The sequence below is a fragment of the Dendrobates tinctorius genome, unplaced genomic scaffold (assembly GCF_039654945.1).
Source record: "Dendrobates tinctorius isolate UK_male_01 unplaced genomic scaffold, ASM3965494v1 ptg000049l, whole genome shotgun sequence".
Taxonomy (NCBI): Eukaryota; Metazoa; Chordata; class Amphibia; order Anura; family Dendrobatidae; genus Dendrobates; species Dendrobates tinctorius.
This window is the reverse complement of record NW_027361717.1, coordinates 24,351,877-24,378,817: the sequence shown is the minus strand read 5'-3', so window position 1 is coordinate 24,378,817 and position 26,941 is coordinate 24,351,877. Positions and strand designations below refer to the sequence as shown.

Below are 26,941 nucleotides of genomic sequence, written 5' to 3'. Positions count from 1 at the left end.
AAGTGTGTGACTTGTGATTCAGGGAGTTTGATTCCTTTAGCTCTGTCTTCTGAAAATACCTGAGTGCTGATTTAGTTTTTGAAGCCTAGCTGCTTCAGGGTCTTTTTCATATCAGCTTTTTGGCTTATGTCTTTGATAGGGTTTTGGCAGATTGCAGACAGCAACCTTCCTTTCCTTTTCTGTTTAGCTTGGGCCCCGTCTTTGCTCAGTCTATCTTTCTATCTGTGTGAGTGTTTTTTCATCTTGCTTCACCGTCATTATATGTTGGGGGCTGCCTTTTACTTTGGAGTCTGCTCTGGGGCAGTTTAGATTTCCTTTTCTGTCTTTAGGCTATTTATCTCTCCGGCTGTGATCGAGGGGTCTAGGGCATCGTAGGAACCCCCCACGGCTACTGCTAGTTGTGTTGATAGGTTCAGGGGTCTGCAATCTGATAGTTGCCAACTTCTCTGGTTTTCTGGACGTAGCTTCTATTTTTGTGTCTGCCTCCTACGGTGACTCAATCATAACAACGTTGTGCATTTGGAAGCCCAGATACTTGATCTAAATGTGCAGCTGGCAACACTGAGATCCATAAACAATATGGAAAGGAGTCTTCTGCTCACTGAGCAGACGTTCAATGGGATAGATAAGGGGAGGGATGCTAGGTTGGAGCTGCAGGACAATGAAGCAGCTACCTGGGTGACAGTTAGAAGGCGAGGTAGAGGGAAGAGCACCAGGGAGGCTAGTCCTGATCTGGCACACCCCAATAAGTTTGCTAAGTTGGCAGATGAGGGGAGTGTTAGTGCAGGAGTAGCACTGCTGCAGCAAGGCATGTCCTCTGAAAGCCAGAGGAGTGTCTGCTCCAGTAAGGGGGGAAATAGGAGAGCAGGGCAAGCCAGACAGGTTCTGGTAGTGGGAGACTCAATTATTAGGGGAACAGATAGGGCAATCTGTCACAAAGACAGGGATCGTCGAACGGTGTGCTGCCTACCTGGCGCTCGAGTCCGACACAACGCTGATCCGGTTGACAGATTACTGGGAGGGGCTGGTGAGGATCCAGCGGTCATGGTGCACTTTGGCACAAATGACAAAGTTAGAGGTAGGTGGAAGGTCCTTAAAGATGATTTCAGGGAATTAGGCTGTAATCTTAAAGCAAGGATCTCCAAGGTGGTATTTTCGGAAATACTTCCTGTACCACGTGCCACGCCAGAGAGGCAACGGGAGATTAATAAGTGGCTCAGGAATTGGTGTAGGAAGGAGGGGTTTGGGTTCCTGCAGAACTGGGCCGACTTCTCAGTTGGCTACAGGTTCTACGCTAGGGACGGGCTGCACCTCAATGGGGAGGGTGCAGCTGTGCTGAGGGAGAAAATGGCTAGAAGGTTGGAGGAGTGTTTAAACTAGGGACGGGGCGGAGGGTATTCCTTTTATAGGAGGGGAAGACAGTGCAGATAGAGACCTGGGCACAAATAATGACATTGGGGGTGGGGGTGGCATGGGGGTGGGGTTAGAACAGTTAATTAGTTAAGAATAGAGGTACAGAGAGATACATAAAGTGCATGTGTACTAATGCCAGCAGCGTCGCCAACAAAATGGAGGAATTGGAGTTGTTGTTGTTGGAACATAATTTTGACATGGTGGGGATATCTGAGACATGACTGGGCGGTTAATTTACAGGGCTATAGTCTGTTCAGAAATGACCGAACAAATAAGCGAGGGGGAGGCGTGTGTTTATATGTAAAATCATCCTTAAAACCCATCCTTCGTGATAATATATATGAATCTAATGAAAATGTAGAGTCCCTGTGGATAGAAATAAGGGGAGGGGGAAAAATAATAAATTACTTGTAGGGGTTTGTTATAAGTCTCCAAAAATAATGGAAGCAACAGAGAATATCCTCATAATGCAAATAGATGAAGCGGCGAATCAAGGAGAAGTCATTATTATGGGGGACTTCAACTACCCTGAAATACATTGGGGAAGCGAAACCCGCAGTTCCAGCAAAGGTAATAGGTTTTTGACAACTATGAGAGACAATTACTGTTCACAACTAGTTCAGGACCCAACAAAAGGGGGGGCACTGCTAGACCTAATATTAACCAACAGGCCAGACCGCATATCAGATGTAAGGGTTGAGGGTCACTTGGGTAATAGTGATCACAAATTAATAATTTTTTATGTATCCTTTAATAAGATGTGTAGTTGAGGGATTATAAGGACACTAAACTTCAGGAAGGCAAATTTCCAACGGATGAGATGATCTTGGTGCAATTAACTGGGACAATATCCTGAGGCATAAAATTACACAAAGAAAATGGGAGACGTTTATTAGCATCCTGAATAGGACCTGTGCACAATATATACCGTATGGGAATAAACATGCGAGAAATAGGAGGAAACCACTATGGCTAAATAGAGCTGTAAGGGTGCAATAAGAGATAAAAAATAAAGCATTTAGAGAACTAAAGCAAGTAGGTAGTGATGAGGCATTAAATAAATACAGAAAATTAAATAAATTGTGTAAAAAGCAAATCAAGACAGCAAAGATTGAGACTGAGAGACTCATTGCCAGAGAAAGTAAAAATAATCCCAAAATATTCTTTAACTACATAAATAGTAAGAAGCTAAAAAATGATAGTGTTGGCCCCCTTAAAAATAGTCTGGGTGGATGAGGATGAGGAAAAAGCCAATATGCTATATTGCTTTTTCAACAGTATTTACACAATAAAATCCCATGACTGATAACATGATCAGGGATAAAAATTCTCCATTAAATGTCACCTGCTTAACCCAGCAGGAAGTACGGCGGTGTCTAAAAATCACTAAAATTGACAAATCCCCGGACCCGGATGGGATCCACCCCCGAGTACTGCAGGAATTAAGCCCAGTCATAGATAGACCATTATTTTTAATCTTTAAAGATTCCATAATAACAGGGTCTGTACCACAGGACTGGTGTATAGCAAATGTGGTGCCAATATTCAAAAAGGGGACAAAAACTGAACTTGGAAATTATAGGCCAGTAAGTTTAACCTCAACTGTGGGTAAAATCCTGGAGTGTTTTCTAAGAGATACTATACTGGAGTATCTGGAGAAGAATAACCTCATGACCCAATATCAACATGGGTTTACAAGGGACCTTTCCTGTCAGACTAATCTGATAAGCTTCTATGAAGAGGTAAGTTCAGGACTGGACCAAGGGAATGCAGTGGATGTGGTGTACATGGACTTTTCAAAAGCTTTTGATATGGTGCCACCCATAAGATTGATACATAAAATGAGAATAATGGGGATAGGGGAAAACATGTGTAGGTGGGTTAAGAGCTGGCTCAGGGATAGGAAACAAAGGGTGGTTATTAATGGAGCACACTCGGACTGGGTCACGGTTAGAAGTGGGGTACCACAGGGGTCAGTTTTGGGCCCGTTTCTTTTTAACATATTTATTAATGACCTTGTAGGGGGCACAGAGAGTAGAATTTCAATATTTGCAGATGACACTAAACTCTGCAGGGTAATCAATACAGAGGAGGACAATTTTATATTACAGGAGGATTTATGTAAACTAGACGCTTGGGCTGATAAATGGCAAATGAGCTTTAATGGGGATAAATGTAAGGTCATGCACTTGGGAAGAACGAACAAGATGTATAATTATGTGCTTAATTGTAAAACACTGGGCAAAACTGTCACTGAAAAAGACCTGGGTGTATGGGTGGACGACAAACTCACATTTAGTGGCCAGTGTCAGGCAGCTGCTGCAAAGGCAAATAAAATAATGGGATGCTTTAAAAGAGACATAGATGCTCATGAGGAGAACATAATTTTACCTCTATATAAGTCACTAGTGCGACCACACTTAAAATACTGTGTACAGTTCTGGTCTCCGGTGTATAAGAAAGACATAGCTGAACTGGAGCGGGTGCAGAGAAGAGCGACCAAGGTTATTAGGGAACTGAGGGGTCTGCAATACCAAGACAGGTTATTACACTTGGGGTTATTTAGTTTGGAAAATCGAAGGCTTAGGGGTGATCTTATTACAATGTTTAAATATATGTGGGGACAAAACAGAGACCTTTCTAATGATCTTTTTACTCTTAGACCTATGACGGGGACAAGGGGGCATCCTCTACGTCTGGAGGAAAGAAGGTTTAAGCATACTCACAGATGCGGATTCTTTACTGTAACAGCAGTGAGACTATGGAACTCTCTGCCATATGATGTTGTAATAAGTGATTCCCTAATAAAATTTAAGAAGGGACTGGATGCCTTTCTTGAAAAGTATAATATTACAGGGTATATACACTAGTTTCCTTAATATTGCGTTGATCCAGGGATCTAGTCTGATTGCCGTATGTGGAGTCGGGAAGGAATTTTTTTCCCCAATATGAAGCTTACTGTTTGCCACATGGGTTTTTTTGCCTTCCTCTAGATCAACATGTTAGGGCAAGTTAGGATAGGATATGGGTTGAAGTAGATGGACTTAAAGTCTTCATTCAACCTTAATAACTATGTTACTTTGTTTAAGTGTTTCCTTTATTTTTTTTAAGCAGTGTATATATACAGTGCCTTGTGAAAGTATTCGCCCCCTGGAACTTTTCAACCTTTTCCCACATATCATGCTTCAAACATAAAGACACCAAATGTAAATTTTTGGTGAAAAATCAACAAGTGGAACACAATTGTGAAGTTGAACAAAATTTATTGGTGATTTTAAGTTTTTGTGGAAATGCAAAAACTGAACAGTGGGGCGTGCAATATTCTTCGGCCCCTTTACTTTCAGCGCAGCAAGCTCACTCCAGAAGTTTGTTGTGGATCTCTGAATGATCCAATGTTGTCCTAAATGAATAATGATAAATATAATCCACCTGTGTGTAATCAAGTCTCCATATAAATGCACCTGCTCTGTGATAGTCTCAGGGTTCTGTTTGAAGCAGAGAAAGCATCATGAAGACCAAGGAACACAACAGGCAGGTCCGTGATACTGTTGTGGAGAAGTTTAAAGCCGGACATGGATGCAAAATGATTTCCAAAACTTTAAACATCCCAAGGAGCACTGTGCAAGATATCATATTGAAATGGAAGGAGTATCATACCACTGCAAATCTACCAAGACCGGCCGTCCCTCTAAACTTTCATCCCAAACAAGGAGAGGTCTAAGCAGAGATGCAGCCAAGAGGCCCATGATCTCTCTGGATGAACTGCAGAGATCTACAGCTGATGTGGGACAGTTTGTCCATAGGACAACAATCAGTCGTACACTGCACAAATCTGGCCTTTATGGAAGAGTGGCAAGAAGAAAGCCATTTCTCAAAGATATCCATAAAAAGTGTTGTTTAAAGTTTGCGATAAGCTACCTGGGAGACACACCAAACATGTGGAAGCATGTGCTCTGGTCAGATGAAACCAAAATTGAACTTTTTGGCAACAATGCCAAATGATATGTTCGGTGTAAAGGCAACACAGCTCATCACCCTGAACACACCATCCCCACCCTGAACACACCATCCCCACTGTCAAACGTGGTGGCAGCATCATGGTTTGGGCCTGCTTTTCTTCAGCAGGGACAGGGAAAATTGTTAACATTGATGGGAAGATGGATGGAGCCAAATACAGGACCATTCTTGAAGAAAACCTGTTGGAGTCTGCAAAAGACCTGAGACTGGGACGGAGATTTGTCTTCCAACAAGACAATGATCCCAAACATAAAGAAAAATCTACAATGGAATGGTTCACAAACGTATCCAGGTGTTAGAATGGCCAAGTCAAAGTCCAGACCTGAATCCAACCGAGAATCTGTGGAAAGAGCTGAAAACTGCTGTTCACAAACGATCTCCATCAAGCCTCACTGAGCTCGAGCTGTTTGCCAATGAAGCATGGGCAAGAATTTCAGTCTCTCGATGTACAAAACTGACAGAGACATACCCCAAGCGACTTGCATCTGTAATCGCAGCAAAAGGTGGTGCAACAAAGTATTAAGTTAAAGGGGCCGAATAATATTGCACACACCACTTTTCAGTTTTTGAATTTCCACAAAAATTTAAAATAACCAATAAATTTCGTTCAGCTTCACAATTGTGTCCCACTTGTTGTTGAGTCTTCACCAAAAATTCACATTTGGTATCTTTATGTTTGAAGCATGATATGTGGGAAAAGGATGAATAGCTCCTGGGGGCCGAATACTTTCGCAAGGCACTGTATATATCTTTGTATTACATAGAGAAAAAGAACAATAGCTGGTAATTCATTTGTCGTCTTCTGTAAAATCGCTGTAGAAGCTGACGAGATAGAAGACATGGTTTATATACAGTAAATCCATATGGAATAGGTAGATATATACATGTCACTGACAAATACATGTCCCACACACACAGTACTAATTGTATGTAATTAATAAGATTATTTTTGGGGGAAAAAATGTCGTGGGCTCCCGCGCAAATTTCCAATCCAGAGAGGGAAAGCCAGTGACTGGGGGCCGGTGTTTATAGCCTAGGAAGGGGTTAATACCCATGGCACTCCCCAGGCTCTGAATATCAGCCTGCAGCTGTATAGTGTGTCCATAATTTCATGGTGCACTTTTGGCGCCCTTTCTCTGGTCCAATCATATCAGAACTGATCATGAGGAGAGATAATAAGAAGCAATCAAACAACACAAACTCGTTTAAGCTCTTGCGGAGCCCCAAGACAGATTAACCCCTGATAAACTGAACTCTGATTCATACACTGCCAGATCTGTGACATCATGCAAGCACAAGCTATCGTTTGGATGTGTGTAGGACAGCAATTGGAGCCCACATCGAACTGCACTGAATAGTTAAGACACTGGGAGAGGTTCTTTTATTTGGAGCAGATTTCACATTTTTATCGTCTTTTGTTGCTTTCCAGTGACTGGTGAAAAGTGCACCATGACTTTACGGACACACTGTATTTAGCTTTTACTGACTATTAAAATAGGTGGGCTCCCAAAATGACGTGGGGTCCCCTTCTAATTAATATCTAGAAAAGACTATGCAGACAGCTGTGGGCTGATATTTATAGCCAAGGAAGGGATCATGGATATTTACCCACCCCGGCTACAAACACCAGCTCTCAGCCACTCCAGAAGTGGCGCAACTGTAAGATGCACCATTTCTGGCACTTAGCCTCTCTTCCCACTGCCCTGTAGCGGTGGCATATGGGTTAATAGTTGGGGGTTGATGTCACCTTTGAATTGTAAGGTCACATCAAGCCTGGCTTTCTAATGGAGAGGTGTCAATAAGATACCTATCCATTACTAATCCTATAGTTGTTGCAGGTTCAATAAAAATGCAGCCAGAATAAAGTCTTTTAGTGAAATACAACACTAAACACAGTTTTTCATCTTCATTATCCAGCTAATCCATGTGACGCCTTTGTTTTCCAGTAATGAATAAAAAAAAAATACAACAATATATCATATCTGTCCGTCGTTCTGTCCCACACAGTAATCCATATTGGAAAATACAGTTTGCAGCCAGGAGCGGTGCTAAGATGTGACCGCCCCGGCTGCAACTACTGGTGAATGAATGAGATGATGCCAGCGCAGCTTCAGAGTCTACCGCTGACGTCACTGAGTCTGTCCTCCCTGCCGGCCTGAACTGAGATGAACTCTGGAGCATGGGAGAATGAACTGGCATTTTCCCACGCTCCAGAGTTCAGCGCGAGTCACGCCGACAGGGAGGGCAGACCTATTGACTTCACCGCTAGTCTCTGAGGCTGCGCCGGTGGCATCTCCTCATTCCCCAGTAGTTTGCAGCCGGGCCAGCAGCATCTTAGCACCGTCCTGGTTGCAAACTGTATTTTCCTCAGCTATGGATTACTGCATCACTATCTGTGTATTCTTAGTGTGAGATCAGTGGCCGAAAGTCATTTAACCCCTTAAAAACATCAGATACTTATTCAAATGGGTGAAAATCGGCTGTTTGCCCACTTTGATGCCAATGCTGATGCACAGAACCCATTTGAGCTAGGCTGGAAGGACCTGGGTTTGATGCATGGGATCACTATCTGTGTTTTCTTGATGTGAGATCAGTGGCCCAAGGTAATTTAACCCCTTATCAACATCAGTTACTTATTCAAATGACCAAAATTGACTGTCTACCCACTTTGATGCCAGTTCTGATGCCCAGAACCCATTTGGGCCAGGCTGGAGAGACCTGGTTTTGATGTGGGTCTCCCTGTTCTATATGTCTGCAGTGTGAGATCAGTGGCCCAAAGTCATTTAACCCTTTCTTCAATGCTCTTTGGTGCCCACTTTGATGCTCATTTTTGTGCCAGTTTCATAGTTTTTGTAGCTGTTTTTAAGTGTATTCACATCAAGGCACCTCACTACATTGTTTTTTTGTTATTGGGATGCTTATTTTTTGTTAAACCTATAAAAAACAGAAAAGAAAAAATTGCTGAATAAGAAACTGACGAATAAGAAACCGGACGAATAAGAAACCAACTTCAGCCTCGTGCAATCAATGTGCCATTAATGTGTTAGTATCTCATCACTTTGCCATCAGTGTCATCTGTGTGCCAGAGTTCCATTAGTGTGTCAGTGTTTTTCCGTTATGGCAAAATAAAAAGAAATTACAAAGTTTCTCCTATACTTTGCAATGTTAAACCTAAAACCACACTTTCAATGATAAAAAACCAACAGCTACAATTCTAGTGAAACCTAAGTTGTATTGTACTGTGGGCAGCCTAAATGGACCAGTGGGTATTGTACTGGGACAGTCAAAAACAACTAAGAAAGCCTAATACCAGAAAGAACCACAAATCGACCAGAAAGTCCCAGATTAAAATTGTAAATTTTATTAATATAATAGAAATCTAATAGAGAAATGCTTCATTAAAATTTTTTTTTTGTGCATGCTGAAAAATTGGGGCAATACTATCCTGATACAGAGGCATATCTATACAATAAATGGTGCTGATAAATAATTACCTACAACTGTGCATTGACTTTTAAAAAAGACATCAACAAACTGGAGCAAGTTCAGAAAAGAGCGACCAGAATGGTGACCGGTCTGCAAACCCTGTCTTATGAGGAAAGGTTGCAGGATTTGGGAATGTTTAGTTTGCAAAAGAGAAGACAGAGAGGAGACTTAATAGCTGTCTACAAATATCTAAAGGGCTGTCACATTGTAGAAGGATCAACTTTATTCTCATTTGCACAAGGAAAGACTAGAAGCAATGGGATGAGACTGAATGGGAGGAGACACAGATTAGATATTAGAAAAAACTTTTTGACAGAGTGATCAATGAGTGGATCATGCTGCCATGAGAAGTGGTGAGTTCTCCTTCAATGGAAGTCTTCAAACAGAGGCGGAACAGACATCTGACTGGGATGATTTAGCGAATCCTGCTTTGAGCAGGGGGTTGGACCAGATGGCCCAGGAGGTCCCTTCCAACTCAACCATTCTATGATTCTATGACTTTATAAATATGTAAACAACATCAATGTGAATTCATACATTAATAATGTGCATAACTGCCTACTATTATATAGTGACTGAAAAAATATAAAATTTGGAATAGCAGCAAGGTGAAACATACATTAAAAATACATTAAAAATGTGAATAAAAAATATATAGTATTTATAGGGTTAACATTCAAAAATAAAGTGCAGTGCAATACCAAAAAGCACCAGTAGGTGTCAGTATAAGATATGCCACGCTATAGATTTAACCTATTGCTTAGATACCCAAAAGGGTGTAATAGTATATAGACCATGAAAACAATAGTAATAAAGGTACGACTGTAAAAGAGAGGTTAATAGTAACTCACAATATGTATAGCTCCTGGTCTCCTTGATAGACGCCCACCCAACGCGCGTTTCGGCACGTAGCCTTCGTCAGTGGGTGGCGCCCATGGGATACAGGTAGGTATATATACCCAAAAAAACCAATAGGCAGTGGGGGTGTGTAAAAGCAACACCAATCGGCATATATTAGAGGCGTGCATAACAGAATCCATAATTGTGTATGCATCGTCTGTCACTGCACCCAATCGAAAACAGTTTAATGTGACTGCGCATATAAAAACAATAATATAGTATAAATGGCCACCGCCGTCATTCACAGAGACAAAACATCTCCAGCAGAAGTCTCTCCATACGATTGCGCATGTCAGAAACAGTCCGACATATAAGAACACCGCCGTCACCAGGTGTCTGTGGCAACGGGGGCTGGGCTAGGCATCAAGTGACCAGACGAAGATCTTTGCTCCAATAGTAAACGGAGCCGAAAAAATATTCCCAGAGCATGTACTGCGCATGGCAGAAACAGACTAACAGCTAGATGCCATCCTCAGGGAACCATAGCGATAAAGGCCGGGTCATAGCTTCACGTGACCATAGTCACCATAGTGACTGAAGCAAACGTATATACCCGGAAGAGATGAGGTATTAATTACACCACTATCAAAACGTCCCTAGCAGCTGGCTGTACAAGACCATAAAATGATGCGCTTGGAGCAGGAGAAGGCGGAGAAACCAAACCGGACACGTCATGTATCCTAGCTGCAAGTAAATTGCAAGCCAGGAGACCTAAAGACGCGGCTGCAGATGGAACCCCACATTATATTTGCCACAAGCGCGTACCGGTGATGACAGATAAAACCAGTCACATGATTAATATAGTTAGTATAGTATATATAATAAAGTTTAGTATAATATATCACACCATTAACAGTGAAAACATCGCATATAGTTACAGAAAAATATATTCATAAGAAAACGCTGTAAAGTATAAAAATTATGGTAGTCCACAAACGTAATATTAATAAGACAAAATCCAATAATATGCATTCAAAAATATGAAATATATAACACACAATGTATCAATATGTATAAATATATATATGTATCTTCATGGATCTTGATGTTTCAATAATTCTTCTCTTAGTGCTCCCTTTGGTGCAGAGAGATTGGACTCCAAAAGATGGCAGAAAGAACAGTCCACTCCACAATCCATATCACCACCCACACTAGTATAAGAAAATAAAGAAAACCAGGTAAGTTACCATGTATAAGTATTAAAATTAATATAGATAGAATAGTGTAATAATTATGTAACATACAGAATAAGTAAATATTATAAAATATAGTAATTATAATTACCATAATATTAAAATAGTCTGCAATAGGCATAATAAAATAATAAAAAATTATAAAAATAGCATATACACAATGACAAAGCGACCATAGTCAGCGAAATAGGGCAAAACGATTATTCTCATTTAGACCAAATGGTTGGACCGTTTTAAGGGTGCAGATTCACTTGGTCTCACACTGTGCCAACTTACGGCTAGTATTAACTTCCCTAATGTTGGTGGGAATCATATCTATTCCGCGGACTCTCAATTTTGTACTGTCACACATATGGTGAAGTTTAAAATGCCTTGGGATAGTCTTTAAGGCATTCATTTCATTTTCATTCTCCACTGTTTTTATACCCAGGACGTGTTCTCAGATTCTTACTTTAAGTTTGCCTCGTTGTTCGTCCAATATAAATTTTCCGACACGGGCAAGTTGCAAAATACACCACTGCTCTCAAATTACAAGTAATATGGTGTCTAATAATGTTAAACCTGTATATCAGTCACACTGATAAAACACAGACACCATCCATGTGCTGTACGGGTGTCACGAGCGCTTTGGAGGTGACAGGCTATCATCCTGCGTCAGGCCTCAGAAGGTCTGAGCGCCTGTTCATACAGATTGCTCCCTGAACCATCTGCCTCTAGGACCCAGCGTCGACCTCCTCCTGCCCTGAGAAGTTTGGATCTATTTAGTTAGTGGCTCAGCTGTGACCCAGTGCAGGTAATAGTTTCATTTCCACTTCTGCTTGCTACAGGGTTGGACCTTCTCAGAGTGCTCCAGTTTGGTGTCTGGAATCCCTCTTCTGGTATCCGTATCTTGCGATTCAGCTAAGTGTTCCCCTGTTTGTCTTACCTTACCGTCTTTAGTTTAGCGGAGACTGCCTATCGCGCATCTCCCTTCCGTTCCCTATTCAGGACTAAGCCCCAGGGAGATTCAGGGCCTCAGGTTTTGGCTCGGCGATTGGTGAGGAACCAATATAAGGGCTCGGTAGGAGTTCTAGGAAGAGATTAGATCTAGCCTAGGGGGTCTCCAAATCCCTTCCTTAGTGTCTGGGCCCCCTTCCCCATTTCCCTTTATGTTACAATTGGTTTTCCCTTACCGTGCGTGACAACGGGTTTTACACGGACCCATAGACTTGTATTGTGCCTTGTCATCCCTGCTAGTAAAGAAAACTGTGAGAATTATTTGACTATTACAAATGCAATAATCCGTATAGCGGCCAGTATTCCATGATATCTCATTACAGTATCCATGTGTGAGTTCAGTATTGTAGAATTTGGGATATCATTTTTGTGCACAGATTATTAACATGTATTGATTGCAGTATAAGAAGTATATGGATGTAAATTGTATACTCGCCAAGATCTATCAATGCAGCCAGAAACAAAACTGAAATTTAAGTGAAGGTGAAAGATTCCTTTTAAGAACTGAACTCCCCCACTGTGTGTCATAGCCTGGGGTGGCTCACTGACCTCATATATAAACATTGCCGCCCCAGTGATCACCCCCATATATAAGCTATTCAGCAATACACCCTACAGGTCACTCTGTGCTGCCGAAGACTAAAGGCCCCATCTCACATAGCGAGATCGCTGAAGCGTCACCGATTTTGTGACGCAACAGTGACCTCGCCAGCTATCTCGTTACGTGTAACACATAGCGGCGACCGGCCCCCCGCTGCGATGTCGCTGATCGTGCTCGGATGTCCTGAGCCATTTTTTGATCACTGGTGTCCCGCTGGCCAGCGTGCATCGCTGTGTTTGACACCGACGAGCGACGTCGTTAGCGACTCAGACATCATGGACGCAGGCGGGAGTTGTCAGAATCGCTGCTGTGTGACAAGGTCCCAACGACCACCGAGGTCGTTATACGGATCGCTGGATCGTTGCTGCGTCCTTGGGTAAATCTGCCTTTTTCCATTCTACATGACGGCAACACGAGAGAGGGGATCCGCCCAACAAGGACAGGAAACCTTCAAGATAAAGGGGGCGGCTCGTCTCTCCGCATCAGTTGGTTTCCTGTCCTCGATGGGGAACCCTCAAGATGAAAACCTCTTGAAGATTCTGGAAGGAAGAAGAGGATGCCTGGGTTGGGTGGTTACTGGTAGGCACTGGTCTGCTACACCCGTCACCAGGTACCGGTAGTCTCCTCAGGGGCCATATATTCCTATGCCCCCCCCGAGCGAGTGCATGGCCACAGCCCGTGAGGCGAATGCCTGGGTGAAGTTAGAGCCTCGGAGGCCACATTGGGTGTACCCTCCCAGATGCCGACATACCTCATAGAAGTCCATGGAGGCCACTTTCTGTGATCCCTCCCTGTTGATGCATGATTGCCATGCAGCCCATGAGGCACATCAGTGCCCGGGCCTGAAGTAAGACTCCTCGGAGGCCAGATTTATCTACCCTCCCTGTTGAGCCCAGTGCACCGGTCACAATTTGGGCCATAGATGAAGCTGTACCTGCAGGAAGCAGTGGTGGCCAGCGGCGTGAGCCGGGCATAGTGCGCATATGTGGTTTGAGGTACAGAAAGCGCATGCGACCGGCAGGTGCAAGATCAACCAGGTGATCCAACAAAAAAAAAAAATGGGGTAATGCTGTCAGAAGTGCTGGCATGGGTCACCAACATTTCTAGGTTGATTGTGACTGCTCTCATCAGGAACAGCAGCAGTTTAGCCGCTTATAAGATGTTCACTTACAGCTGCACCAGGAGGTGCAAGAGTGGTGGTCTCGCTCAGATGAGGAGAGCCGGACGCACCATAAATACAGTGGAAGCCCCTCTGATAAGCGTACGGGCGGATCGTCATGGTGTAAAAAGGAGGGGTCCATAGTCCCAATGGGAAACAAGTGAACAGACCAGTCAGCCTCCTGTGAAACGTCCGAGTGGTAAGTGAACTTCGAGAAAGTCCAGTACGATATTGTCTGTTCTTTGTTTTGTCTCCTCTCTCCCCCCTTTTTACATACATTGGTGGGGTAGAGTATTGGAGGTCCCTAAAATGGGGTAAATCAAAAGCTAGGAATAAGGAATATTCCTTGTGCAAAAAAAAAGAGTCCCTTCCGAATAAGAGGTGGTGTCAGGCCTGGATTAATAAAATAGTAGCGGAAGAGACACCCTCTTTGCTGAGAGCTTGAGGTCCCTGATCCAGCCAGATGTCTGTAAATCAGGAAGGGCTTTGCAGTCAACGGACACGAATAGCAAAGTAAAGGCCAACACCTCATTGATCTCTCAGGAGGACTCCAGAGGGATCAGAGGATGACTCAATTAAATCTCGCTGATGAGAAATGTGGTCCAGATGAGAAAGATATGTTCCTAGGGGAAGCTACAGTACGGACAAGTTTATTAAAGCAGTCCGGCCTATCATGAGGCTGGTAGATGCGAAAAGCCATAGAACTCATGTTCGACATCCTGCTATAGAGAAAACGTAGTGCATTTCCTATTAAAGTCTCATTAAAACGGAAATCATTCCCTGGAAAGGAAGTACCCCTTTGAGGGTGAGACATCCTCATCCTGGGATGGGGCTCCAAAGATGGACGTAGCGTTCGCAAAGGTCGCCAGAAAGTCTTCCCTGCTCTTAAAGGATTTAGGTTCCCTGAAAGAACTTCTGACAGACAGATAATTGTCTTAAAACGGTCTGGGAGGCCTCGGCTGGAGCACTAAGGCCGCCCATCACGGTCACTTGTGTGGTTAGATCCCTTAAGATATAGATTAATAACCTGGAGGATCAGCTAGAGCAAAGAGCCCAATACCAGCCATAAGAGCAGCGGCAGTATTCCTAGCTGAGACTTCAGCAGGATTCAGCAAGGCTAGCAGCAAAATTAGCTTTGGCTAAAGTGGGACGCCGTGCTGGATTGCTTAAATGCTGGCCGGGGGGGGGAAAAACACAGGCAGAGCTGTAACTCTGCTCCTTACCGTGTAAGGGAAATTTCCTATTTTAGACAGGTATTGGATGACGTATTAGGAAGAGCCGACAACAACATTTCTAAAAAAAAAAAAAAAAGACAGCACTATAAGGTTCGAGACAGAAACCGCTCTGACAAACGATCCAGAGGTGGGAGAGGCCTCTACTTCGGCAAGTCTTCCAAAGACACCGAGAAACCCTCCCAGTGATGGGCCTTCTCAGGTGCACTTACTCCCAGCTTGGAAGTAGATCCGGCAAAATTGTGGGATCATGTATGGAGTTAAGGTTCCACCACTGGCCTCCACGAGGATATATACAGTCCTCTCAAGAAAGACAGTCTGGTAGGAGAAACAATTTCACTCCTAGACAAACATGTCCTGGAAGAGATTCCGATAGAAGGATAGAGTTTTACTCCCCCCCCCCCCCCCCCATTTAAAAAAAAAAAAAAAAAATACCCCAGACAATCCCTGGAGGACAATTATAAATCAGAAAAGACCTCAACAGGTGTCTGATAATCCCGTCTTCCAAGGTGGAGACGATAAGGTCAGTAGTCAAGAGCTTATCGCCACATTCTGATCCGGCAATAAGGCCGCAAATGTCTCAGAATAGCAGTCCAGATGAGGTCTCAGTGACGTCACTTTCAATCCGGTGCTCTGCCCTTTGCAGTAGCAATAGCCCTCGAGTTTCACAAAGATTAGTTGCAGAAGTCACAGCACACCCCAGAGAAAAAGATACTCTGGTGATGCCATATTTGGACAACTTCTTGATAATGGGAAGAAGACTCCCTTACTGTCGAGAACAAGTCAGAATAGTGATGGGAACACTACAGACGCTGGGGTGGCAGCTGAAAAGATCCAAACTGGAACGGGCAATGGTCCAGAATTTTCTTGGTGTTAACAGTGGACTCAATGGAGCAGGAATATCATCTAAAAAAAAAAAAAAGAGCCAGAAATGGCTCTGTGAAGGACCATGTCGGTATTGGGAGTCCCTCACCTCCTGCATACCAGCAGTCAAATGGGCCCAGTTCCACACAAGGGAACGGTAAGGGTGTGTGCTGCAGAACAACCGGGAACTTCAGGGGCAGTTAGAGCAGACGCTCACCCTCCAGACTCTGCACTCCAAACACTCATGTGGCGGTTACAGATAGTCATCTCCGAGAGGAGTACCCTGCACACACACGCAACCTCCAAAGTGGTCACAACGGTCGCCAGTACTTGGGGGTGTGAAGCCCACCTAGACACATTAGGGCTCCAAGATCCCTAGGCCAAGGAGGAAAGAAATCTATCCTCGAATGATTAAAAACTTCTAACAAATCGAAAAAACGCTAAAGGAATTACCATGTGAGAGTCCTATCAGACAACCAAACAGTGGTTGCATATATAAACCGCCAGGGAGACACCCGTTCTCAGTCCTTGATGCAGATAGTCACCGGTCCTTTTACGCTGAAGGTGACTGCTCTTGTCAAAGGGCCTCTGCTAAGCAGCTTGAGGCCGGATCATAACTCTGGCAGAACACCAGTTCCTCTCATTACCGGCCCTGCATATCCGAGGTATAGACAGCCTGAAGGCAGACTTTCTGAGCAGGAACCACTTGAGGCAAGGAGAATGGTACCTAAAACAATCCATTTTTCAACGGATAATGCACATGTGGGAAAAACCCAGTATAGATCTCTCCGCCTCAAAAAAGCCATCAGGAAGGTTCAGGAATTCTGCTCCCTAAGTCCAGCAGACAGACCATTGGCAGTAGTCGCCTTCAGAATAGAGTGGACGTCTTCTGTACACCTTCCCTCCAATATGCCTCATACCAGCAGTTTTGAGGAAGATCGGGGAGGACAGAGCCAGAGTGATTATGATAGCCCCTTTTGACCAAAAAGACCATGGTCCTACTGGCTGAGAGTGATGTCGTGACAGAGGTCTAGGGCCTTCTAACACAGAGTCCCTTCAATCACCCTCAGAGATCCGGGCTGCAGTTGACAGCCTAAAATTTAAAAGATCACTACTAGAGAAAAAGGGATTCTCAGCAGCGTTAATATCCACCTTATTCAGTAGCAGAAAACCAGTGAGTACAAAAAATTTGTAGGAGGATATGTAAAAAATTCTTATCTACCTCAGACCCAATACGGGAAGGGAAAGTCCCGATAGTGACAATACTGGAATTTCTGCAGAAAGGTTTAGGATTGGGGTTAACTGTCAGTACCCTCAAAGTACACATCTCAGCCCTGGCATCCTTATTCAACTGCGACCTGGCAAACAATAGGTGGGGGACCAGGTTTATCCGGGCCTGTACTAGAGCTGACTCTGTCCCGTCCCCTACTCCTCCTTGGGATCTAAATTTAAGGTACTGTCACACTTAGCGATGTACCAGCGATATGACGCGGTCAGGATCGCTGGTACATCGCTAGGTGGTCGCTAGTGAGCTGCCACACAGGCAGATCTCACTAGCGACATCGCTGGGGACGGGGGTCGCTACTTACCTGTCACACCAGGCGATCCTGCGTCCTCCCGCCCGGCTCCACGCGTCGCTCGTCTTCACAGCAGGAAGCGCCGCAGGAAGCTGACGAAGAAAAACAGTCCTGAACGTTCTCGCGCAATCAGCGATAACCAGCAGGGGAGCCGGTCGTAGGTAAGTATCACACACAGAGATATCGCTAGCAATATCGCTATAACGTCACTAGTTATAGCGATATTGCTAGCGATATCTCTTAAGGGCCTGTCACACTAAGAGATATCGCTAGCAATATCGCTATAACTTGTGCCGTTATAGCGATATTGCTAGCGATATCGCTGTGTCTGATACTTACCTACGACCGGCTCCCCCGCTGGTTATCGCTGATCGCGCGAGAACAGGCTGGACCGTTTCTCGTCGTCAGCTTCCTGCGGCGCTTCCTGCTGTGGAGACGAGCGACGCGTGGAGCCAGGCGGGAGGACGCAGGATCACCTAGTGTGACAGGTAAGTAGCGACCCCCGACCCCTGCGATGTCCCTGGTGAGATCTGCCTGTGTGGCAGCTCACTAGCGACCACTTAGCGATGTACCAGCGATCCTGACCGCGTCATATCGCTGGTCGGGATCGCTGGTACATCGCTAAGTGTGACAGTACCTTTAGTGTGACAGGCCCTTTAGTCCTATCATCTCTGACAGAAAGTCTGTTTGAACCACTAAACATAACATCAGATAAAGTGTTAACTTTAAAGGCAGCCTTATTAGTAACGCTCACATTGGGCTTTAGTTGAGGATTTACTCGCATTATCAACAGACCCTCCCTACACTCAGGCCATGGGCAATAGAGTTGTGTTAAAATTAGATCCAGCACACCTTCCCAAGGTGGTATCAAAATTCCCTAGGGCTCAGGAGATAATCTTGTCATCCCTTTGTTCTAACCCTAACTACCATAGGGAGGAGAGGCTTCATTGCCTAGATATGAGGAGATGTCTCCTGCAGTATTTAGAGGTAACGAGACCTTGGAGAAAAAAACAGAGGGCCTTATTTGTCTCATTCCAAGGGGCAAGGAAGAGCCTTAAAAGCCTCTAAACAGACTGTATCTAGATGAGTGAGAAAGGCCATTATGTCAGCATATAACAGTGCACGCAGGGCTATTCTAGAAGGTATAAAAGCCCACTCCACGAGGGCCATAGCGACGTCCTGGACGGAGAGAGCAGACGCTCCCATTTGCCAAATCTGTAAGGCGGCCACTTGGCTCGCTCCGTCTACCTTTGTCAGACATTATAGGTTAGACCTATTTGCTACCTCTGATCTCACATTCGGGAGAAGAGTGTTACAAGCAGTGATCCCTCTCTAAGAGAATACAAATCTCTGTAACTCTCTCGTGGTGCCGTCATGTAGAATGGAAAAACACGGGTATTACCTGGTAATGTGTTTTTCCATGAGACATGACGGCACCCTTATATTCCCTCCCTATTGATCACATCATTAGTGGGATGCATTATTAGAATTATACACTCCCTTGGGTGTTGGAAATTTAGTAGTGTAAAGGATGTATTATTTACATGTACACTAGCCTGCGGAGTTCCTCTCGTGCTCTGTAAAACAACTGATGCGGAGAGAGGAGCCGCCCTTTTTATCTTGAAGGTTTCCTGTCCTTGTTGGGCGGATCCCCTCTCTCGTGGTGCCATCATGTCTCATGAAAAAACACATTACCAGGTATGTAATACCCGTGTGTTTGACAGCTTACTAGCCACCATTTAGCTACGCACCAGCAATCCTTACCAGGTCGTATCGTTGTCAGGATCGCTGGTGCGTCGCTAAGTGTAACGGTACCCTAAGGTTGATGCCTGATGTCAACGTACCCTATGACCTGAGAGGCAGCAGCTGCTGGGAGCAATAAAGGTCATTTACTCTGGGTTGTGTTCTTACTATACGGAAGCTTTGGAACATTAACCCCATATCTGCAGAGTGATAGCATTTCAGGACCTGACAAGTTCCATATAATGGCATATGAATATCATAAAAAAATTAAAATATTCATTTGTTATTGCCTACATGCCTCTGCCGGGAAAATGTGGGATCAGCAGTATGGCACACATAGGTGAGTAGGTGGACAGGAGTGCTATTGGCTCTGGACCCATACCTTTGAGGCACTGGGTCAGGATGCCAAACAATGCCATAGATGTCAGCACATGGCATAGAGTAATGTCTTGATGCTGGATAGTGTAACAGTGGTGCCTGAAAAGCAAATCAGGAGGAAGATGGAAAATAAATACTATGTCATGGTATCTGTGTTTTAGTTTGATTTTAGGTCTGTATTTATATTGTTCCAGGTGGTCATGAATTATGAAGTTAAGCCAAGGTCCAAGGGGTCTGGCCTCAGGTCTCATTCATTTAGTGATAATAATCTGAGATCTGATTTGTATATTTAGATAGGCTGATTCATTTAAGGGTCTGCTCTAAGTACTGAATTAATTATGGGGTCTCTTTTGGGTTTTGAATTAATATAGGCGTCTAGTCTGGAGTTTTTAGTTATTTGACGATCAATTCTAATGTTGAAGTCTGGCCTGGGGTTTGAATTAATGTTGGGTTCTAATCTGGAGTCTGGACTAATTTGCTTTGCTTCTGGGTCTGATCTAGGATTTAATGACTCCACTACCTCCATCCTACATTTTCTTCTTATGTAGTTGATAGTGTAAGGCAGTGACAGGTATTATATGCAAGGGTCGCTATGTGTCCTCCCAGGATACGCATAGAAGCGTATTAAGACCGCTGTAGTGCATTGCAGTCACAGATATTGCTGTGATTTCTGCGCAAAATTCATGTAAGTTTTGTCTTGGGCAAGCTATTGCACAAGGCAGATTTATGAAAACCTGGCATGGGCTTTTATTTTTGGAGCGATCTACAGGGTGGTAGTGGGGCAGGTCGCTGCCTCCTGGCCGGATCTTACAAGTGGCCTATGGCCACAGATTCCATTTAAAAGCCCTGCAGCAAAGGTCTGGGTGTGTCACTTTTGGTTTGCAAACTTGCATAGCAGGTGAGTCTGCAAAGCTCAGCAAAGCTGATTGGAATACAAGACTGGAAGGATACAACTTATTTGCAAGAAACAGACTTGATAAACGAGGAGGAGGTGTCACATTGTATGTTAGAAATGCGTATATCTGCACAGAGATTGAAGCTTCAGAGACTGGGAGTTCTGTGGAAACTGTTTGGGTAAGAATACAAGGACAGAACAATGGAAAGGACACCATTGTAGGCATTTACTACAGGCCACCTGTGCAAGCTGAAGATATGGATGAACTCTTTATGCATCAAATGGCCAAGTTCTCCAAAAAATATGACATAGTTGTCATGGGAGATTTCAACTATCCAGACATTTGTTGGGAATCTCTCTCAGGCAAAACTAACAGGTCAAGGAAATTCTTATCCTCTCTTGCTGACAACTTTATCTTCCAAAAGGTAGGGGAGAAAACAAGGGGAACTGCTACCTTGGATCTAATCCTTATAAACAGGGAGGAAATGGTCGAGGAGGTAAAAGTGGCTGGGACCCTAGGAGGTAGCGACCATGCTATTTTAGAATTTTGGATAACTGAAGAGGAAGACCTGTGAAGACTCAGACGTCAAGGTTAGATTTCAGAAAGGCAGATTTTAAGGGATTCAGAAAGAGAATTGGAGGGATCCAATGGCTGGATATCCTTAAAGACAAAAATGTCCAGGAAGGATGGGAAATCTTGAAAAATGAAATTCTCAAAGCACAATTGTTAACAATTCTGAAAAGAGGGAAGAATAGGAAGCATTTAAGGAAGCCAGGATGGATGAACACTGAACTTAAGCACATGCTAAAAAGGAAGAAAAAATGTTTCTAAAATGGAAAGAGCGAGGCATATCTAAAGAATAATATAATGCTGTCTGCAGAACCTGCAGGGCACAAATCAGATTAGTAAAGCTGACAATGAATTAAGGCTTGCAAGAGATGTCAAAAGCAATAATAAAGGATTTTGGGGATATGTCAAAAGTAAAAGAAAAGTCTAAGATGCTATAGGATTTTTACAGGATGAAAATGATGAAATGGTAAGACCAGGATGTTGAGAAGGCCGAACTTTTAAATTCCTATTTTGCATCTGTTTTCTCTCAGAAAGGAAATGTAACATCAACTGTTCTTCACTGTCCTATTAAGGGAATAGAAGAATCCAGGCTATCTATAAACAGAAAGATAGTGAGGAAACACTTAGCTAACCTAAATGAATTCAAGTCTCCAAGTCCAGATGAATTACACCCCAGAGTACTGAAGGAGATAGCAAAAGAAATTTTTGAACCCCTTTCCTTAATCTTTGAAAATTCTTGGAGAAAAGGAGAAGTCCCAGAAGACTGAAGAAGAGCAAATGTTGTTCCTATCTTCAAAAAGGGGAAGAAGGTGGACCCAGGCAACTATAGGCCAGTGAGTCTGACTTCTATACCAGGAAAGATCTTTGAACAAATTATTAAACAACATGTATGTCAGTACCTGGATAAGAATGAAGTGATGGGTTTGTAACAGCATGGGTTTGTAACAGCATGGGTTTGTAACTAATAAGTCATGTCAGACTAACTTAATTTCCTTCTATAAGGGAATCACTGTTTGGGTGGATCAAGGAAATGCTGTAGGTATAGTATATCTTGACTTCAGCAAAGCATTTGACAAAGTATCTCATACAATCCTTATTGAAAAAAATGACTAAGTATGGAATGGACAAGGCAACTGTTAGGTGGATTCATAACTGGCTTAGTGATCGGACCCAAAGAGTGGTCGTAAATGGCTGCACATCCAGTTGGAAGAATGTCTCAAGTGGGGTACCACAGGGCTCTGTCCTGGGCCCTGTATTGTTCAACATCTTTATCAACGATTTAGATGAAGGAATTGAGGGTAAACTGATTACATTTGCTGATGACACAAAGCTAGGAAGGATAGCTAATACTAGAGAAGAGAGAGAGGATTCAAAAAGATATAAATAAACTGGAGAAGTGGGCAGCAGCTAACAAAATGGTTTTTAACAGGGAAAAATGCAAAGTACTACATCTGGGCAATAAAAATGAATAAAGCATATACAGAATGGGAGGAATAGGGCTAAGCAACAGCACATGTGAAAAAGACTTGGGCATACTAATAGATCAAAGACTGAATATGAGTCAACAGTGTGATGCAGCAGCAAAAAAGGCAAATGAAATTCTAGGATGTATTAACAGAAGCTTACAGTCTAGATCACGTGAAGTCATTCATTCCCTCTACTCCTCTTTGGTCAGACCTCATCTGGAATATTGTGTCCAGTTTTGGGCACCACATTTTAAAAAAGACATCAACAAACTGGATCAAGTTCAGAAAAGAGCGACCAGAATGGTGACCGGTCTGCAAACCCTGTCTTATGAGGAAAGGTTGCAGGATTTGGGAATGTTTAGTTTGCAAAAGAGAAGACTGAGAGGAGACTTAATAGCTGTCTACAAATATCTAAAGGGCTGTCACATTGTAGAAGGATCAACTTTATTCTCATTTGCACAAGGAAAGACTAGAAGCAATGGGATGAAACTGAATGGGAGGAGACACAGGTTAGATATTAGAAAAAACTTTTTGACAGTTTGAGTGATCAATGAGTGGAACAAGCTGCCACGAGAAGTGGTGAGTTCTCTTTCAATGGAAGTCTTCAAACAGAGGCTGGACAGACATCTGACAGGAATGATTTAGCGAATCCTGCTTTGAGCAGGGGGTTGGACCAGATGGCCCAGGAGGTCCCTTCCAACTCTACGATTCTATGATTCTATGAAGGTGACACGGGGCCAAAAGCAGAGGTGTATCTAGGGGGTGGCAACCGGGGCATGTGCCCCGGGCGCAGCCGGCAGGGGGGGCGCAGTCGTGCCACCTAATGCGGCGGTCCGCAGTGTCTCCCCCCGGAGGCTGCGTTCCCAGTGTTCAATTGTACTCGCATCTTACAGACACAAGTACAATTGAACCTTTTGTGAGTTCATTTTCCCCTTCACCATTGAGGTCTGATGAACTCCCTCTTCTGGGGAAGGAAGGTAGTGAGGCTGATTACCAAGCACCTGAGCAGGTAGATGATGACTGGGTGATGGGAATTGCTGACTGGATATAAGGCAGCCGATGCCCTTCTGCCTTGCTGGTGATTTCTCTGAGGGATTCTAGGAGACCAGTCTGATTCCTGCTCCTCTAAAGCTAAGTTTTCTGCTCTGCTTTTTGTATTTGTGTTTTGGTTTTGTTTTGCCTTGTTTTTCTGGATTTTTGCCATTCACTGCTGGGGGTGAGCCGAATTCCTTTTTGTCTTTTTGCTCTGTCTTCAGAAAATACCTGAGTACTAATATAGTCTTTTTGAAGCCTAGCGTCTTCAGGGCTTTTTTCCCTATCAGTCTGTTGGCTCATGTTTTGATAGGGTTTTTGCGGATTGCAGACAGCAGCTTTTCTATCCTGTCCTATTTACTTAGCTTGGGCCCCATCATTTGCTCAGCCTATCTTTCTATCTGTGTTAGTGTTTTTTCATCTTGCTTCACCGTCATTATATGTTGGGGGCTGCCTATTGCTTTGGGGTCTGCTCTGGGGCAGTTTAGATTTCCCTTTCTGTCTTTAGGCTATTTAGTTCTCCGGCTGTGATCGAGGGGTCTAGGGCACCGTAGGAACCCCCCACGGCTACTGCTAGTTGTTGTTGATAGGTCCAGGGGTCTGCAATCCGATAGCTGCCAACTTCTCTGGTTTTCTGGACTTAGCTAGTATTTCTGTTTTTCCCTCCTACGGTGACTCATTCATAACATGAACCTATGACAGTAGCGATTAGAATGGAGTTGATTTTTTGAGGCGATTATGTAACCGGAAGGGGCGGGGCCTCCTTCAGTCCCATGACGCTCCCATAGCAGCAAGCTACATTTTGGTGAGGATGGCTGCTGGAGAAGAAAAGCGGGAAATGAGGGGCTGCACTATGGAGCCATGTGAGGAGAGGACCGAGGGGCTGCACCATGGAGCTGTGTGAGGAGAGGACTGAGGGGCTGCACCATGGACGATGGGGGATGTGTGGGGAATTGGGGGATAATGAGGTTCTGTGTGGGGAATAGGGGGTTGATGAGGGGTTGTGTGGGGAATGGGGGGATGATGAGGGGCTGTGGGGAATGGGAGGATGATGAGGGGCTGTGGGGAATGGGAGGATGATGAGGGTCTGTGTAATTATGAATGAAAAAATGTTTGTTAGCATTTTTCCCTTTAAAAAAAATTTAGGTTTGGTTTTGGGAGGTCTTCTTATAAATCCATAAAACTGGCGCAATAGTCTGACAACAGTATTCCCAGATACCATGTGTGAGTCAGAAAGGCATGCAGGCATCTTCTCCATGCTGTTCCCATTTAGTTTTAGCTTTTCCCATCCATTTCAGCTTTTTTCTCCTGCCCCCAGACCTGTTTGTTGGGTCCAGCAAAAAAATATTGGTCTTTCCCTTTGACTTGCATTGGATTCACTATTCGGTGCGAATACACGGATATTTGAATGTATTTGTGCCTATTTTCCCAAATCCGAATATTCCACTATTCAGTCATCACTACAAGGGGGGGGTAACAGGTTTAGACAGGCTCGCCGGTAGGTGGATTTATAGACAGTATAGCAGGTACAGATTTTTTGGGCGCCACGCTGTACAGCTCAAGGGTCTCAGCCTCACGGTTGAGGGTCTGTCCAATGTTTTGAATGTCTTGTACTTTCTGGTTGAGTCAGTCCCATAATATTTACAGTGAGTGAACTGAGTAGGAGTCGGTTTTCTCGCTCTTGACTTCGCTGTATCCTGAGGACCACACCCCGGTACATAACTTACAAATGCACCGACTAGCCGTAGCTCTCCTGATTCGAGTGTGACAGCCTCATGAATTTCCATGAAGCCGTCATGATCAGGTCAAGAGACCTGCAGCCGGTCTGTGCATTAGCAGTATCTGAGCAATTTGTGCGGACGTCTGAATGAGCCTTTAAAGATCTAAAAACAGTAGAGCAACAAACTGGGTGAAAACCAAAATTTGTGTCAGTCTTAAGCTTGTTTCACATTTCCGTTTGTTGCCATCAGTTAAAATCCACCGTTTTGAGAAAGAAAATGGCGGATCCGTTTTTTCCCCCATTGACTTGCATTATCGGCAGATTTTGACGGATGGTTATCCGTTGGATCCGTTTTTTGATGCATCCGCCAAAATTTAGGCGTCCGCTGACTTGAGTAGACGGAAAATGAAACTTTTTTTGTCTTCGTCAAAATGGCGGATAGCAAAGGAGCCGCCGCTATCCGCCATTTGTTATAATGGTCGCCTATGGGCGACGGATCAGTTGCCAACTATTAACTGACGGAATCCGTTAACGGATCCGCTTTTTTACACTGAGCATGTCTGGAAGAATTTCCTTGCCAGAAATTTAACCCCAAATTCAGTTCTGGCGGCAGAATATCTCTCTCTCTTCTTTTCCAGACTCGTGTTCCTTTAAATTTCCTGCACTACCTGATAAAGCGGATCCGTCCAAAAAACGGGTCCGTTTTCATCCGTTTGTGCAACAACAGAAACGGATCCGTTTTTTTCACATTCTGGCAGATTTGGACTGCTGTCAAAAAACGGAAATGTGAAAAAGGCCTTAAACTTTGGTCACGCCTGTACTCACGTGGGATCTTCACACTGTTTTCTCTGGAACGCTACAGGAATTCAGAGTAAGATACACCTGGCTGCGATTCCCCAGGCAGGCTCGGAGTTATGCTGCCCGTGGTTCTGGCAATATAAGCCTAAGAATAGGTTCCCTTTAGGGCTCGTACACATGACCATATTTTCAGTCTGATTGCGATGCGACAAAACATCGGATCACACTCGGACCAATATTAGTGTATGGGGGGTGCACATGGCTGATTTTTTTTCTTTCCTCGGACAGAGATTGTCTGATGGAAGAATCGCTGCATGCCCAGTTTGATCTGATATTTGTATCGCACTCAACCATACAAGTCAAGAAGGGGGGAGACATCGGACTGATCTCGAATGATATCTGATTGCAGTCTGATTTCAGCAGACTGACAGAATGGAGATGGAAATCTTTTTTCTCCATCTTCTCCTCATCTGGGAGAATTGGATCACACTATGATCAGAGTTTGATCAGAGTGTCATTTGCATTATCCACCTGATTCTCTTAGATGTGAGAATCTACAGCTGTCTGTACCTGGCCATAAGGCCGGGGTCACACTAACCGACGCAAAATACGGTCCGTAGTTTACAGGCGTAATACAGATAAATGACCCCTAAATAGTGCTCCGTATGTCATCCGTAAGCAAGGTGTGGTCGCGTATTTTGCGCATGTAAGCATCTGTATGTAATCCGTATGGCATCCGTATGGTGAGATTTTCTCGCTGGCTTGCAAAATGGACATATAATGGAGCCCTATGACAGGTTTTATAACACAAAAGAAAGAATAGATATAGACACACATATATATATATATATTTATATTTATACATATATACATGTCATTGAGACCGGGGTCACACTAGAG

At 43.9% G+C, this 26,941-nt stretch overlaps 1 protein-coding gene across 4 annotated transcripts in view; it reads left to right on the top strand.

The window, feature by feature from the left end:
- LOC141091148 (uncharacterized) overlaps nt 1–26,941 on the top strand; it is a 207,259-nt gene that overhangs the window by 81,080 nt on the left and 99,238 nt on the right. For all 4 annotated transcript variants that reach the window (XR_012232432.1, XR_012232431.1, XM_073576546.1 and 1 more), the window contains one exon: nt 10,886–10,994. The gene's annotated coding sequence lies outside the window, so the exon portion shown is untranslated. The remainder of the gene's footprint in view (nt 1–10,885; nt 10,995–26,941) is intronic.